The sequence below is a fragment of the Portunus trituberculatus genome, chromosome 41 (genome assembly GCF_017591435.1).
Source record: "Portunus trituberculatus isolate SZX2019 chromosome 41, ASM1759143v1, whole genome shotgun sequence".
Taxonomy (NCBI): domain Eukaryota; kingdom Metazoa; phylum Arthropoda; class Malacostraca; order Decapoda; family Portunidae; genus Portunus; species Portunus trituberculatus.
This window is the reverse complement of record NC_059295.1, coordinates 13,778,766-13,793,885: the sequence shown is the minus strand read 5'-3', so window position 1 is coordinate 13,793,885 and position 15,120 is coordinate 13,778,766. Positions and strand designations below refer to the sequence as shown.

Here is a 15,120-nt window from a genome sequence, read left to right as displayed (position 1 = left end):
GATTGACACGGCAATAGGTGAAAGAAAGCGAGCCAGGCCAAAGAAGAGACGGAGGTAATTTGAAAGAGAGGGTTGGGCGGAGACGAGGCAGGAGACAGAGCCTTATGGAAAAAGACTAGTGAGGGATGGCGAGCTTATATGAACATGACAGAGGCTAGAGATGAGGAAGAAGAAGAAATAAAGGAACATGAAAGCTTAGGTCGAAAGAGACGAGTTTGTTATATGGACTTTGCTTTGATTGGCTTGAGATGTGCCATGGCAACCAGCGACACAGAGGCCATCGAGACACAAACTGAAAAAAAAGAGAGAAAAAGAAAAGAAAAATAAACCCTTGTATATTCAATGTTTTGTTTTCCATCATCGTGTGTGTAGTGTGAACGTTTCAATTCCACATAGACATTGATTTACTAACTTTGATTTACGCCTCATTGGTTTATTATTGCGATTATATTCATTACTACATATATTACTACAGTACTACCTCGTTACATTCATTATTGCTTTACTACTTAGAGATTGATTTATTAACTGTTTATCTACGTACACTTCATGTCTTTGTATTCATTATTACGTTTATTACTACTTCTCTTATACTTATTACTACATTGCTACCTTATTACATTCATTGTTGCTTTGTTACATTGCTATTGATTTATTAACTGTTTATCTACGTTCACTTCATGTCTTTGTTGGTACATTTATATTTGTTACTGCATTTATTACTGCCTCTATTACATTAATCATTACAGTATTACATTGCTATATAGAGATTGATTTATTAGCTGTTTATCTACGTACACTTCATACCTTTATTATTACATTTATATTCATTACTATATTTATTATCAAATTACACTTATTACTACATTTTTTACCTCATTACATTAATCATTGCAAAACTACAGAGAGATTCATTGATTAACTTAGCTTTATCACTAGATCTATTTCATTTATTACTACATGACTACCTAATTACATTCATTATTACATTACAACATTTATTATATCTATTACTACATTTATTGCTTCATTCATTAACTACTACTATACTCTTACTGTTTCCTAAGTTTCCGTTGCACCGTTTTCTATGATGCACTCAGTAAACGAAGGTACAAAGCCTCGCAAAACCTGCCCCCCCCCTCCCGAACCTTTGCATTTGGCGCTAGTGGTGATTTTTTTTTTTTTTTATTTATACCATGTGGGCTTTTCACGGGAATTTATGGGCTAAAGGGGATACTTTTTGGGGTACCTCCTATCTCAAAGCCCACCCGCTAGGAAATCGTTGCCCCAAGTGAGGAAGCCCAACCTACACTCGGACCGTGGACAGGATTCGAACCCGTGCGCTTGGAGGCTGCTCGGACACCAAAACACGCATGACTCCACTGTATACCACGGCGGCTCCCAACACCAACACCCAACACCAACACCAACACCACCCAACACCAACACCAACACCCAACACCCAACACCAACACCAACACCAACACCAACACCAACACCAACACCCAACACCAACACCAACACCAACACCAACACCAACACCAACACCAACACACACCAACACCCACACCCACACCCACACCCACACCCACACCCACACCCACACCAACACCAACACCAACACCAACACCAACCACCAACACCCAACACCCAACACCCAACACTCAACACCCAACACCCAACACCAGCATCATTTTATTTCGTAATTTCTATATTTGCAAAACGCTGTCCTGTTCACATGAAAACTTCCTTCCTACCAATTAAGCGGCTTGGAACTTGATTTTAGAGAATTTACTATTATTTATTTATTGGCTTATTTGATTTTTTGTTTGGTTTAGTTTGTTTTATTGTTTGTATGGTTAGTACACCTGTAATTTCTCAAGCATGGTGCCAGTGTTGATATTGTTGTTGTTGTTGTTGTTGTTGTTGTTGTTGTTGTTGTTGTTGTTGTTGTTGTTGTTGTTGTTGTTGTTGTGGTTGTTGTGGTTGCTGCTGCTGTTATTTTCATTATTATTGCTATTATTATTATTATTATTATTATTATTATTATTATTATTATTATTATTATTTTATTATTATTATTATCATTATTATTATTATCCTTTCAGAACCAACACCATTACCTCCAGCACCACCACCACCACCACCACCACTGCCATCTGACTGCTCTCGGAAACAGAACACAATACATAAAAGAGATCAATCAACACGTGAAGGTTACTTGTTCCTGACCAGCCACACGTAATTCAAACCTCTACGATGTAACACTCCAGACATTGCTTATTCTACTCAAGTCACTGCGTCGAGGCACCGAGGCTTCACACGCTACTTGTAACCATCACTTTTTCATGGAGAGGAGAAGCCACGTGACGATGATTAAAACAGCAGTAGGACGAGTCAGACACTGTTCACATCTTGAGGCGTCGCTGGCAGAGTCACAAGAGGGACAGTAAACATGTAGCGTGAATGTGATGTAGTAGTGTGAGGTCCTGTTTACCCTGCCCAGTCTCTGCCTCTACCACTACCACTACCGTTCATCAGTCAGCAAGCGATCAGTTCATATTAACTTAGAATCTGTCACATATATGAGGTTCTGCTAACCCTGCCCCGTCTGTCTCTACCACTTTCACTACCATCCGCCAGATACTAACAGAGTATGAACAGTAGCTTAGAATCTGTTGAAAATATGAGAGGAACAATAAACATGACCTGGTGCAATAATTTAAGATCTTTGTGGTTAACCTGGCCAATCTCTGCTACTTCGGTCCATTAGTTTGTATTGCAGCACAAATCATAGCATACACTCTGTTTACACACGTGATAGGAACAGTGAACAGAGTCTGGTGCTGTAGATTGACGTCTTCTACATCATTCTTTTCATCATCTATTATTGCAGTCCATCAGTCTTTTTTGTTTAATCTTTTTTGTTATTTTTGGCATGTTGTTCTGTCCTACATAAAAAAATAAATGTGTAGTAACGTTGGGATTCACTTTTGCCGCCTAAAAACTAAATAGATATACAGTGAGATGCAGTATTTTGAGACCATTCTTGTTATACTGTCCATCTTTTACCACTACAACGCACCTCTCAATAAGTAAACCAATAATAACGTGGATTTTCACTCTTACAATCGAGGAACTATACACACTGTAACACTGGTCCGTTGTAGCAGTGTGAGGTCTTCCTGGTCATCCTGTCTATCTCTTTCCATTGCAATTTATCAGTCAGCTGTCGTGTTGCTGCTGTCACGTTCAGTCCGACACGCGCACTTTTACAATGCTCTTATTTTTCTTTATGTTACCAGGAGGGCAAGTATCTTTAATCATTATCAACGTTGTGTGTGTGTGCGCGCGCGCGCGTGTGTGTGTGTGTGTGTGTGTGTGCAGTGAAGAGCCCGTAGTGCGTCCGTGACTACAACCAGGCTTCCCGTTCACGAGAGAGAGAGAGAGAGAGAGAGAGAGAGAGAGAGAGAGAGAGAGAAAGAGAGAAAGAAAGAGAGAGAGAAACCAGAATTGAACTTTTGCGATTTATGAAATTAACTAAGTGTCGTTCACTGCGTAGATAAATGTAAATAACGAGGCAAACAGACAGCACCGGTACCCTTACACCACCACCACCACCACCACCACCTACCACCACCTACCTGCCTGGCCAGTGAATTATCCGAATCTTGGGTAATTAGAAAACCTTCACTTTATTCGGTGGTAGCTTCCTGCGCCTGGGTGGGGGTAATGTAGCGCCACACCCCGCCATGTCCCGGCCGTAGAGGGACTGGCAACATATTTCTCAGCATATTCATTGGTAGTAAAGCGGGGAAAAAACACCTCGCTTAGTTAGCATAAATACCGTTCAGGACACGAGTTGTGAGGGTGTGGAGAGTGGGAGGAGGAGGAGGAGGAGGAGGAGGAGGAAGAAGAGGAGGAGGAGAAGGAGGAGGTGTAAAAAGAAGAGGAGAAGGAGGAAGAGGAGGAGGTGTTGCTGTGTGGCAGAATCTCCAGGACCAAGGCTCGCCTCCCAACGGGCAGAAAAGAGCTTAGTTTCAACCTTAGGAGTTTGAGCATTTTAAGTGCATAATTAATATACAGTGGGAGGGGAGAGGAAGGAAGACGGGCGAGAGTAGGAAGGTGGGAAGGGAAGGGATAAGAGGGGAGGCTGATAAAAATGGGTGAGAAGGGGATAGGGGGGGAATGGAAGGATGAAACACAAGGAGGGACGGAACGAAAAGAAAGGAAGAGGGAGGAGCTGAAGAGATCGGAAAACGGAATAAGAGAAGGGAAGGAGAGCTGTGAGGATACAAAGAGGGGACGAGGAGTAGATGTAACGAAGATGGAAAAAGGAGACCAAGATGATAGTGAATAGCAAGGTGTGTAGATCGGGAAATTGACTGAAGAAAGATGAATCGTACGAAAGGCAGGAAAGAGAAAGGGTAGGATGAAGGAAGGAGAATGACGACTAGACGAGGGCGGAGAGAGGGAAACGAGCTACACGGAAGGAAGATTAGAGGCATAATGCGATTGGAGGCGGGAAAGGAAAGGAAGAAATGCAGTGGTTGGAAGTAGCACAGCACATCGGAATAGAAAAGCTTACGACGAGTGAACACAGTGAAGAAAAGAAAAAGAACGTGAAAGTTTAAATATGAGTTAGACATCATTGAAAGACAAAACACATCACATTCATGATTCTTTCCTCTTCTGGTGAATGAAAAAAAGACCAATCAGACCTAGATATTTGTTTTCTTTGTTTTGTCTCCCTACTTGGTAAACATTACGAGTATAATCTTGATCAGGCAGGAGTGTTTGGGGCTTCACCTTTACTGGGAACTGCCTGTGTTATTACTTACTAACTTACATTTCTTCCATCAGAATGCATAGATATAGTGCGGCTCGACACAAACAGTCTCAGAAGGGCCAGCCATTTGCTCCTGTCTCTTCTTCCTTTTATGTACTGTACCTTGGAGTAATTTGAGTGAGCTGCAGAAAATAAAATAAAAATGGAGTATTACGAACCGCTCATGACACATATGACCACCGAGATCTTACTTCGGCCTTTGAGTTCATTACCCACTCTGCATGCCTGTGTTCCATGTGGTGGTCAGTGGTGTGCTGAGAAGAGGGGCGGGGAGACAGTGTGTAGGTGAAGTACAGATCGCCGCGCCTGGGAGTTGTGCCACGGTTCTGCTGCTTTTCCCGTCTCATCGCGGTAGTGATGGCACGAGAAGCGCTCACGTGCCAGACAACGCTGTAGTGGTCAAACTATAAAATGCTGCCGAGTGGCCAAGGGCGGCGTGATGAGCCATTACAGGCGTGAGGCGAGTCAGTCCGCGCCACGCACCTGAGCAGCACCTGTCCGCCCTCCGCCTCCCCAGTGTGAGGCGCTGGCAATTATTGTTTTTACTAAGGAATCACAAGTCTGCATGGGTGAAATAATGTTGTAGTTCACTTCAGAGCAGTACAGATAACAGGAATAAGTGTGAAGTGAGGGCTACAAATGCTGGTGGGAGGACCCATACTTGGCATCCTCGTTCAGGTTGTGTTTGCAATAGCTGCGGTGTCTTGCAATGACTACTGTGGTATTCACGGCGTCGTAATTCTCAGAGCAGCTCTGTCACGCCGGGACGGGGAGTATCCATCACGGGATTAGCATTACCAGGACACCATTATGAAATACGTGCGTCATGCTCGGGATTCACTATGTTCTTGTCACTCATTATTGAAATCCTAATGGACAATATATATATATATATATATATATATATATATATATATATATATATATATATATATATATATATATATATATATATAATTCAAAGAGCACGTTCAGACCCAAATGATTGAGTAAGCAGTCTACACAGTGTACAGTGTACAGTGTACAATGTATAGGGTGCAGTGTATAGGGTGCGGCGTCTCGCCCCTACACGTGTAATCCTCGAGGTGATTATTACAGCACTGGGGCCGCCGCTGCTGTCAAGGAGAGAGGATCCTGAGTGGAGAGTCTGGGGTGTTCCAAGCCCTGTGAGGTAACTAATTGCATCAGGTTCCTCCTCCTGAATTTCACAAGGTTTTATATTCCTTTTTTCATATTCATTTGTTCTTCAAGTACACTTAATTTTTCTTCGTGCCGGTTTCGTGCGGAAGACTCTTGAGCTTCAAAGCTTGTCTCTTTTTTTCCGCAGTCTCCTGTAGCAATAATTGTACCTTGATCATTAACAATTGCTTTGATTCATGTAAAGAAAAGAAGCCATCAAGTCGTTACTGGGTAATTTTATTTACTGAAAGAAATATTACATTAGGTCCTGTATAGGCCCACAGAACACACGGGGTGCAAGGTAAATCTTGAGCTACGCTTACGTAGAAGGCCAACTCATCGATATTCTCGCAGCTCACTTGACACTTGCTTAGTGAAGATGATTGGAAATTCAGTATACAGATAAGTAAATCTTTCGATATAACTGCTTAGACAATGAACAGGTTTGAAACGTTCCCTTTTCACTGACCTTGATCTGGTATTCAAGGGGAGAGGAGATGTTCGTGTTCTTGCTTTATAGACGGGCGCGGTGTGGTGTTTGTGCTGGGAGCTGAGTATGAGGATGTGCAGTGCAATTTAGCTCATCAGATTCAAGGCAGTGCCAAAACACACTCGATATTACTGTGTGAAGGGAACATCATACAGTATCACCGTCATCATTAGGGAAGTGTGTGTGGAGGACAGTATAACACAACGCAACACAACGCAATGCAAACCACACCAGGCAAGGAGGAGCGGCTGCCCTTCAGCGCCTTAATGGTTGCTACAGTCCTTGAGTGGGTAGTGAGTGTGCGCTGATTCTCCTTGGTGATACGGTGATGTTGTGATATATTCAAAGCTAGATTATACGAATATCCTTCAACACACACACACACACACACACACACACACACACACACACACACACACACACACACACACACACACACACACACATAGGTCTCAGACCTATCCCAAGATCGGAAATAATGAGCTCTGAGCTCGTTCCGTAGGGTAACGTCTGGCTGTCTCGTCAGAGACTGCAGCAGATCAAACAGTGAAAAAGTGAATTACACACACACACACACACACACACACACACACACACACACACACACACACACACACACACACACACACACACACACACACACACACACACACATTGTATAATCATGGTGGTGATGGGGTGAACATGACTTTTGGTGTGTAATTGTTAAGTATTGTCTTCCCTGTGATAAGGTCACATGCTGAACTGTCGCTCAGATCCAAGACATTTGTGTTTGAGCCGTTTATCTTGGGAAGTGAAGGAAAGCGTCTCCTGAAACAGGCAGCATTTCTCTCAAGGTTTTTTCTTCTCAGGACTAAGATATAAACCTTTGGAAACAGTACAAACTTGTTTTTTTCACTCGCATGTTTGCTGTCAGATTTGCCAGCAGATTTAAACTACGTGTGTGTTTCTGTTTTATTCCGAGAGGTGTTTGGGAAACTAGCGAGAGAGGGGACTTTGAAACACACGTAGCAGGAAGCATAAACGCGTGAAAAGTATGAAATATATGTGAATTGTTTTAGGTAGATTAATAGAACCCTCGCGGCAACAGCCACTAGTGTGTAATTTTTATCGCCTTTCAGACATTGGCAACATTCGAGGTTGTATTCATTGAAACAAGAAGTTATTTTTGTATCACAGGGAGGTTTAGCAATTTTAAGGCAAATCCTCCACCTCGCCCCCCCCCCACCAACAAAAGTTTTGCATCTAACACCAGCACTCAAGCCTTGGCGGAGCGGACGTGTTTAAAAGAACAACTTTTCAAAACTGACGGCCACGCCCGAGCCTCAGGGGGCGGCGCGGGGCGCTAGCCGGCACCGCCTCAACAGCGCAAAAATTTAAATAATGAATACCAGCGAGGAAAGAATGAAAAAAAGGCTGCGATATGAGCGTATTTCTGTGAGTTATGTGGGGCATGTGTCTCTCAGGGGGAGGCGGGGGAGCGTCACCGAGGAGGGAGGGCCGTGTCCCCTGCTGCAGGGAGGGAGGAGACACAGGATGGGGGAGGGAGATTATGATCTCTTAGGCCACAGTATTTGAGGTTATGTATTACAATTGAGGAGGGAGGGGGGAGGGAAGGAAGGGTGCTTCGCCTAGCTCAGGCCCCTGGGATCAAGAAATAGGTTATGCACTCAAATCCTTTAATTTGTTCTTTAGTCTAGACTCTAGAGCGTTGATATTTTGTCACCCTTACCGTCTTGAGGAGACTGTGGTGGCAAGGAGAGCAGCGCGGCATGGTTTTCACCTCACTCCAGTACGGTCATAAGCACCGTCCCAAACACCTCGGCATAAGGACCAGCAGGTATGCTACCACCACCATTACATACAACATCGTTACTAAATCTAAAGATAAGAAAATGAACCATTGGACTGTATAACATGAACTTTAGGAAACCGAGCTTCATTATCAAAAGCAATTGGAATAAGTTGTCAGAAAATATTCATGAACAAGTTGAATAGGCCTACACTAACATTTTCTACACTGAACAACTAAAAAACAACTGATGAATTATGATAGAAACATAGATACAGAATCGGCTTGTTAGTAAAACAGTAAGAAAAAATATTTTTTATGGAAGCACCAGTAGATATGATCTCCAAAAAGACAGAGTACATTAAAATTAAGGAGTTATTGATCTCAACCTTAAGTCCCTTTGTAACACGAAGCAGCGGACATTCTGGCCCTAAGTATAGAGTTGTGTGTAGGCAAACACCTTGGGCAGATCCTAAGGTGCTGTTGTTGCTCGTCATCCTTACTAATCACTTGTAATAACACCACGCTGCACTCAAACTTTCAGGTGTGTACAGTCTTTTGTTAGTAACTGTGAGGTGTGAGGGACAGACCAAACACTTTTATAGTAGGTGCTATTTCCGGAACATTTATATAATTCATGTCAAAGCAAATATGTCTATATCTTCCTTCTGCCTTGCAGTGTGTGTGGCCTTGACCAAAAGTGTCTTATCATAATGCATATTGCTTTCAAGGCTCCACATATGCTCCTCTCGATCAAACACTGAGTTACCTCCCCCACTCCCCTACCCTCACTGCTTCCCACTTCCAGCTATCATGAATCACAACACGAACAAATCTCTTACACGAAACAAAGTAAAATCTTGCCAGCCTTTGTCTTCCTCCGCCAGTTGACGACGGTGTCTCCTCCCCCAGGCCACTCCCACCCCTGCAGGCATTCTTCCCAGTGTCCCCTCGAGGCCTGTATTTCTCTCCAAACTTGGCCCAAGGGTCTTACTGAATAGAAATACAAGTGACTTAAGTTTCCCGCACAAAAAGTATATAACTGAGACCATAAGCAGATACACCCGGCACTGCTTGACTACCGGGGATGTGTATCAGTAGGTGGATGAAATAGAGAGTGGGTGTGTGAAGGAGTGAGTGAGTGAGGCGGTGGTGGGTGGCTGAGTGGCCCGGGGCGGGAGGGCGGGGTGAGGCGCGGCCGGCAGTGGACCATCAGACGGAGCGTGGCCCAGATGGTATCAGGGATATATATACTGCCTCACAGGACAACTTTACCGATAAATCTCGACTTCAGTCTCTCTCTCTCTCTCTCTCTCTCTCTCTCTCTCTCTCTCTCTCTCTCTCTCTCTCTCTCTCTCTCTCATATCAAAGTGCATAGCTTCCTCATAATCACGATATAAAAGGGCCACATGTCGGTAGTACTGAACCTCATCAAAGGCGAACGAATTAATGAACAAGATACACATTTCAATATCCTATCTATATACGTGTTCTTCCTCCCACATCCTCCTCCTCCTCCTCCTTTCCCTCACAGATTTATTAACCCTATTACCTCTTCCTACAATTATCTCTACCTACTCTTCACTACCTCATACTCTCCTTTCTTTCCTAACGCGGTATCTCTTTAGGCTAAGTTAGGTTAGGTTAATTTAGCTTGGGCTGCGTTTGGTTAGGTTACGTTAAGTTAGGTTAGGCTAAGTAAGGTTACGTCTACTTAGGTTTGATTAGGACACAGTTTCGTTAGGTTAGGTTGAGCTGAGTTCGGTTAAGTTAGGTTACGGTTGGGCTGAGGGTAAGTTGGATTAAGTTAGGTGAGGTTTGGTTACGTTAGCTTAGGTTTGATTAAGTCACGTGTTCACTAGTCAGTATCTATATTAATTTTTTCCTCTATTTTTAGGCGTGAGTTTCATCTATCGACCTCATACATATTGAGTGAGGTCAGGCTGTGTTAGGTCAGGTCAGGTTAGGTCAGGTCAGGTCAGGTCAGGTCAAGTTGCTGTCTGATAATCTATCCATATTTGCCTTCAACTTTATCTTCGACACCCTTCCTTCGTCTTACTTATTTATAGTGAGGTTAGGTTAGGTTAGGTTAGGTCTGTCTACGGAACCTTACTCTCTTTTGTCATATTGTTCCTTTCTCTCTCTCTCTCTCTCTCTCTCTCTCTCTCTCTCTCTCTCTCTCTCTCTCTCTCTCTCTCTCTCTCTCTCTCTCTCTCTCTCCTGTTCATAGATGTAAACTTTTTTAACGTTATATCACCAGTTGTTTAAAGTCCATACGACGGCGTTTCCTTCAGCCCTCCAATTTCTCTCTCTCTCTCTCTCTCTCTCTCTCTCTGCAGCGCGTCATAGCCATCCACCTACATTTGTTTTCCTTCAGAAGGGAAGTAGAAAACGATTTGAGTTGAGAGCTGTTTTCTGTTGACTTTTTAATACAACCATAGACGTCAAGAGAGAGAGAGAGAGAGAGAGAGAGAGAGAGAGAGAGAGAGAGAGAGAGAGAGAGGAGATTGCAGTCTGAGAGGAAAAATAAAAAAAAGAGAAAGAGAAAATATAAGAAACCATTGAAAACAGTTAAATTATTAGCAGTGTAAACTAAAAAGAGAAGCAAAAAATATCAACGACTGATTTCCACAATAATAATTTTCTAGGGCGTTGAATCACACTGTAGAGATTCTCCTTTTATTATCATTTTAAACGCAGCCTTTTTTGTATTTTCGCGATTCACTCTGTGCCTCCATCAAATGCTCGTTTCATCCTTTTAATGTCCAATTCTCGTTCCAGCGTCGCCGTACCTTCTAAATCATTTTATTAGCATGCATAATTCACTCTCTCTCTCTCTCTCTCTCTCTCTCTCTCTCTCTCTCTCTCTCTCTCTCTCTCTCTCTCTCTCTCTCTCTCTCTCTCTTCTAATCTCTCATCTTTGCAATCTTCAATCTCTCTCTCTCTCTCTCTCTCTCTCTCTCTCTCTCTCTCTCTCTCTCTCTCTCTCTCTCTCTCTCTCTCTCTCTCTCTCTCTCTCTCTCTCTCTCTCTCTCTCTCTCTCTCACACACACACACACACACACACACACACACACACACACACACACACACACACACACACACACACGCGCGCACACAAGAGAGAGAGAGAGAGAGAGAGAGAGAGAGAGAGAGAGAGAGAGAGAGAGAATCTTAAGCTAAACTTTTAATATTTCCGTGACATCCTTCATTGGTGTTGTTCCTGGTAGGGTTAGGTGGCGTTCCTTCTGCTCACCAAACACCTTGCATTGAAGCTTGATAAACTTACATCAGAGAAAATTTGAGAATGACCGGAATAGGAATAGACTGGAATAGGTAGTGAGTTCCAAGTTAATTATGATTTTTTGCCCTTTCAATGCTCTATGATTTGTTCCCCTATTCACGAGCCACTCTTGGGTATCTTTTTTTTTTTTTTTTTTTGTACTTCCAAGTGGACGGAAGGCTGGATGATCTACTCTTTTCGTTCTCTTATTCTATTCTAAAGGGTGATTCAACAAGATTTCACCCACTGCCTCTCGTCCTGTGCTTTGTTACACGTCGCTGTGGAATGATTAAAAGATGAGGCAGATTTTCTGATAAGGATGACAAATTAGAAAAGATATATAAATTAGTCGTTACATAGGGTGATTAGAAAACCGGTATAGACTCGGTAGTGACAGACTGTTACTGCCAGGTTAAAATGGAAATTTGGAATATTAGGTAAACTTAGATAAGACGACAGGTGGATGCCTTATAGTGGGAGTGCCACGTGCCGACTAGCTGGTTATCTTGCAGCTCATCTCATGTTGTATTCTTGCTCCTGTTGAGGTGATGACAATGCGTGGGGCGATTGATTGCCTTTCTGCCTCACCGCCTTCCTCCACGCAGCGTTCATGCTTCCTGGAGTTATGCTCACGCTTACTTTATGCTGAAGAAGTGTGATCTCTAATCCTTCAAGGCTCCACGTCTGAAGTCTCATGTCTTTCCTTCACTAAGCTTCTTAATCTCTGCTGAATAATAAGATCTGCACGCTCTCATCACCTCACGACCTCTTCCCTCTATGGACTAAGCAGATGGCGCCACTCCGATTACTGTGGATTTCTCAAGTGGGTCATGGGTGTTGTGTGTCTGTCTAATCTGTGTCTGTGTGTCACGATGTTACTTTTAAATTATGAAAACGTTCTATGCATTATGAGAAGAACTTTTGTTTTTCAACCTCTGTGTAATTTGATATCTATATTTTTTTGTTTAATGTTGCTTTTTTTCTGGTTTTCTGCTAATGTACTAGTAAGCAATGGAAGGTGCATTAATTAATTGTTCAAACTCAAGAACTGACCCTTCAAGAAGAAATTCGTTGATTGATCCTTCGAGAAGAAGGGCTTGCATGATGCCAGGTGGAGCCATTTATTCATCATTCACTTACTCTTCAATATTTGATACCATAGCGTTAACTAAATCAGTTACTGGGACAATGATTTTATCACTATTTTGTCCCTTTCTATCTCATCATGTCCTGGTACTTGTCTGTCTTCAATTGAACACTTGAATCAAACATTCCTGCATTATATTACAAATGTCAAACTGCCATGTCACCTTCACGCAACGACTTCTTCAATAACGTAAAGATTCCTTCACATGCTGCAGTAGACGCGACTATTGGCTAAGCTGTACTCAAAGCCTTGATTATAGTAACTACCATTTAGTAATTTCTCATTGATACATTCCTTTGCTCACTCAGATGACTAAGCGCCTCATGTTTAGTCCATGTTTCCGGCAGGTGCACAAGAGGCAAACTTTCTCGCATAATAATGTGCATCACAAGACACACGCATGCAAATCAACGGGGCAGCGTCTGGTCCTGCGCTTGCGATATTGCTGCATCTTGGCGACCTCGGGAAATAGCACACACACACACACACACACACACACACACACACACACACACACACACACACACACACACACACACACACACCACCTGTCACACCTCAGACCCCCACACAGCAGCCCTCACACTCACCAACCCACTGCCTCATACATCTCGTCACTTCGTCAGGCAAAATGAAAATATTAGATTCACTTTGAACGGGGTGAAAAATTTTGTTACAGGGATTTTAATCGAACTCTGGGATACACACCCACCTACCCACCCGTCCACTCACACACACACACACACACACACACACACACACACACACACACACACACACACACACACACACACACACAGAGGAATGGTCTTGATAACAATAGGTGGTGAAATTAATTGAGGCTGGTCACTCTCTGGTTGTCTGTTATGTGAAGCTGCTAATCTTATTGAGCGGAGTGAAATATTCATTCTCTCTCTCTCTCTCTCTCTCTCTCTCTCTCTCTCTCTCTCTCTCTCAAGGTGTCAGTGGTCATGTGCAGGACCGGACCTTGCCGCTGCTCAAGATTCCCTCTGGCCTCAAAAGCTGTAATATAAGATGCGTGTCCGATATTTGGTTTCCGCTAACACGAGGCGCGAGGAGGAGCATCACGTCACTTCAGGAGCCAAAGTGATATTGGATTCTGAATCTCTCTTTGTGGTGTCAATGGTATAGGTGGAGGGCTGGGGAGGGGGGTAGCGCAACATTTATGTGGCGTTTTATCTTCAATTTGCAGCGCCCGGTTCGTCTCCTTTTGTGTGATTAAAAAAAGGGAAAATTGCGCACACTTCAGATGGAAAATAAAGGAAAACAATGGTGCAGCGGTGGGCGAGAGAGTGAATGTGTCTGAAAGAGCAATCTGTCTTTTTTTTTTTTTACCCTTCAGTTTTATTCCGAGGCAGTGAGAATTTTTGAAGCCATCCTTAATCCCTTCCTCTCGTTTTAACGCCAGAGGAAGTTGGTCAGGAGATTCAGCAGCAAGTTAAGGGGGAAATATGGAAACAAAGACGTGTAGAGTGCCGCTCCTTCTTCCCCTCGGCGTCTCATGGAAACACACTTATGGCGGTTTAGCGTTCCCTCGCGCTAGATACACCACGAACCTCACGCTGCCAGCCGCCACTCAGCCCGCCCTTCCATTGTTGTGCTGCTCGTCGGTGAAGAGTGAAAACGCTGCAGGCTTGAGAGGGAGTCACTGCCCGCTGACATTAAACTTGCTTGCTACATCCTCCTTGCAGCCGCCTCACGCATACCTCCCTCTTGCTGCCGGGAACACACACACACACACACACACACACACACACACACACACACACACACACACACACACACACACACACAGAATGAGAATACAAAAGTGGCTAAAAAAAATGATAAAAAAATAGGAATCCAACTTCAGTACATACAAAGTAACAGATTGAAAATAATACTAAACAAAAACTCCAGAATAAAACTACATACACGCAAGCAAACAAAACAAAAAGAAAAGACAACAAAAAAAAAAAAGATCACTGGTGTGTATATTTGAATGTACCAAAAAAGAACAAAAAAAAAAAAAAAAGAAGACTGGCACCACCTTTCGCAACGCACTCTTTTCCTGTTCTGTGATTGGTGTGGGCCGCGCTCCCTTGGCCAATCAGCAACCCCTGACCCGTTCCCCCTCAGGGCCCGCGGTGATAATTGAAGGAAATGGCACAATCAGGATGGATAAATTATTTCCCAGATGGGTGTGGACGGAGGCTCCGCGGCGAGGCTCAAGTCCCGGAGAGCTCTGCCCTTTTATCTTTTTTCCCTCTAACTCTCTCTGTCTCGCGGCTCCTGCCTACTTTTAATTGCCTATCTCGTGTTGCTAAGATTACTCCGTGTGTGTGTGTGTGTGTGTGTGTGTGTGTGTGTGTGTGTGTGT

At 43.4% G+C, this 15,120-nt stretch overlaps 1 long non-coding RNA gene across 2 annotated transcripts in view; it reads left to right on the top strand.

The window, feature by feature from the left end:
• Positions 1–2,983, top strand: part of LOC123516525 — a 12,319-nt gene extending 9,336 nt beyond the window's left edge. For both annotated transcript variants that reach the window (XR_006678214.1, XR_006678215.1), the window contains exon 3: positions 2,109–2,983. This is a non-coding gene — a long non-coding RNA (uncharacterized LOC123516525). The remainder of the gene's footprint in view (positions 1–2,108) is intronic.
• The last annotated feature ends 12,137 nt before the right edge of the window (positions 2,984–15,120 follow it).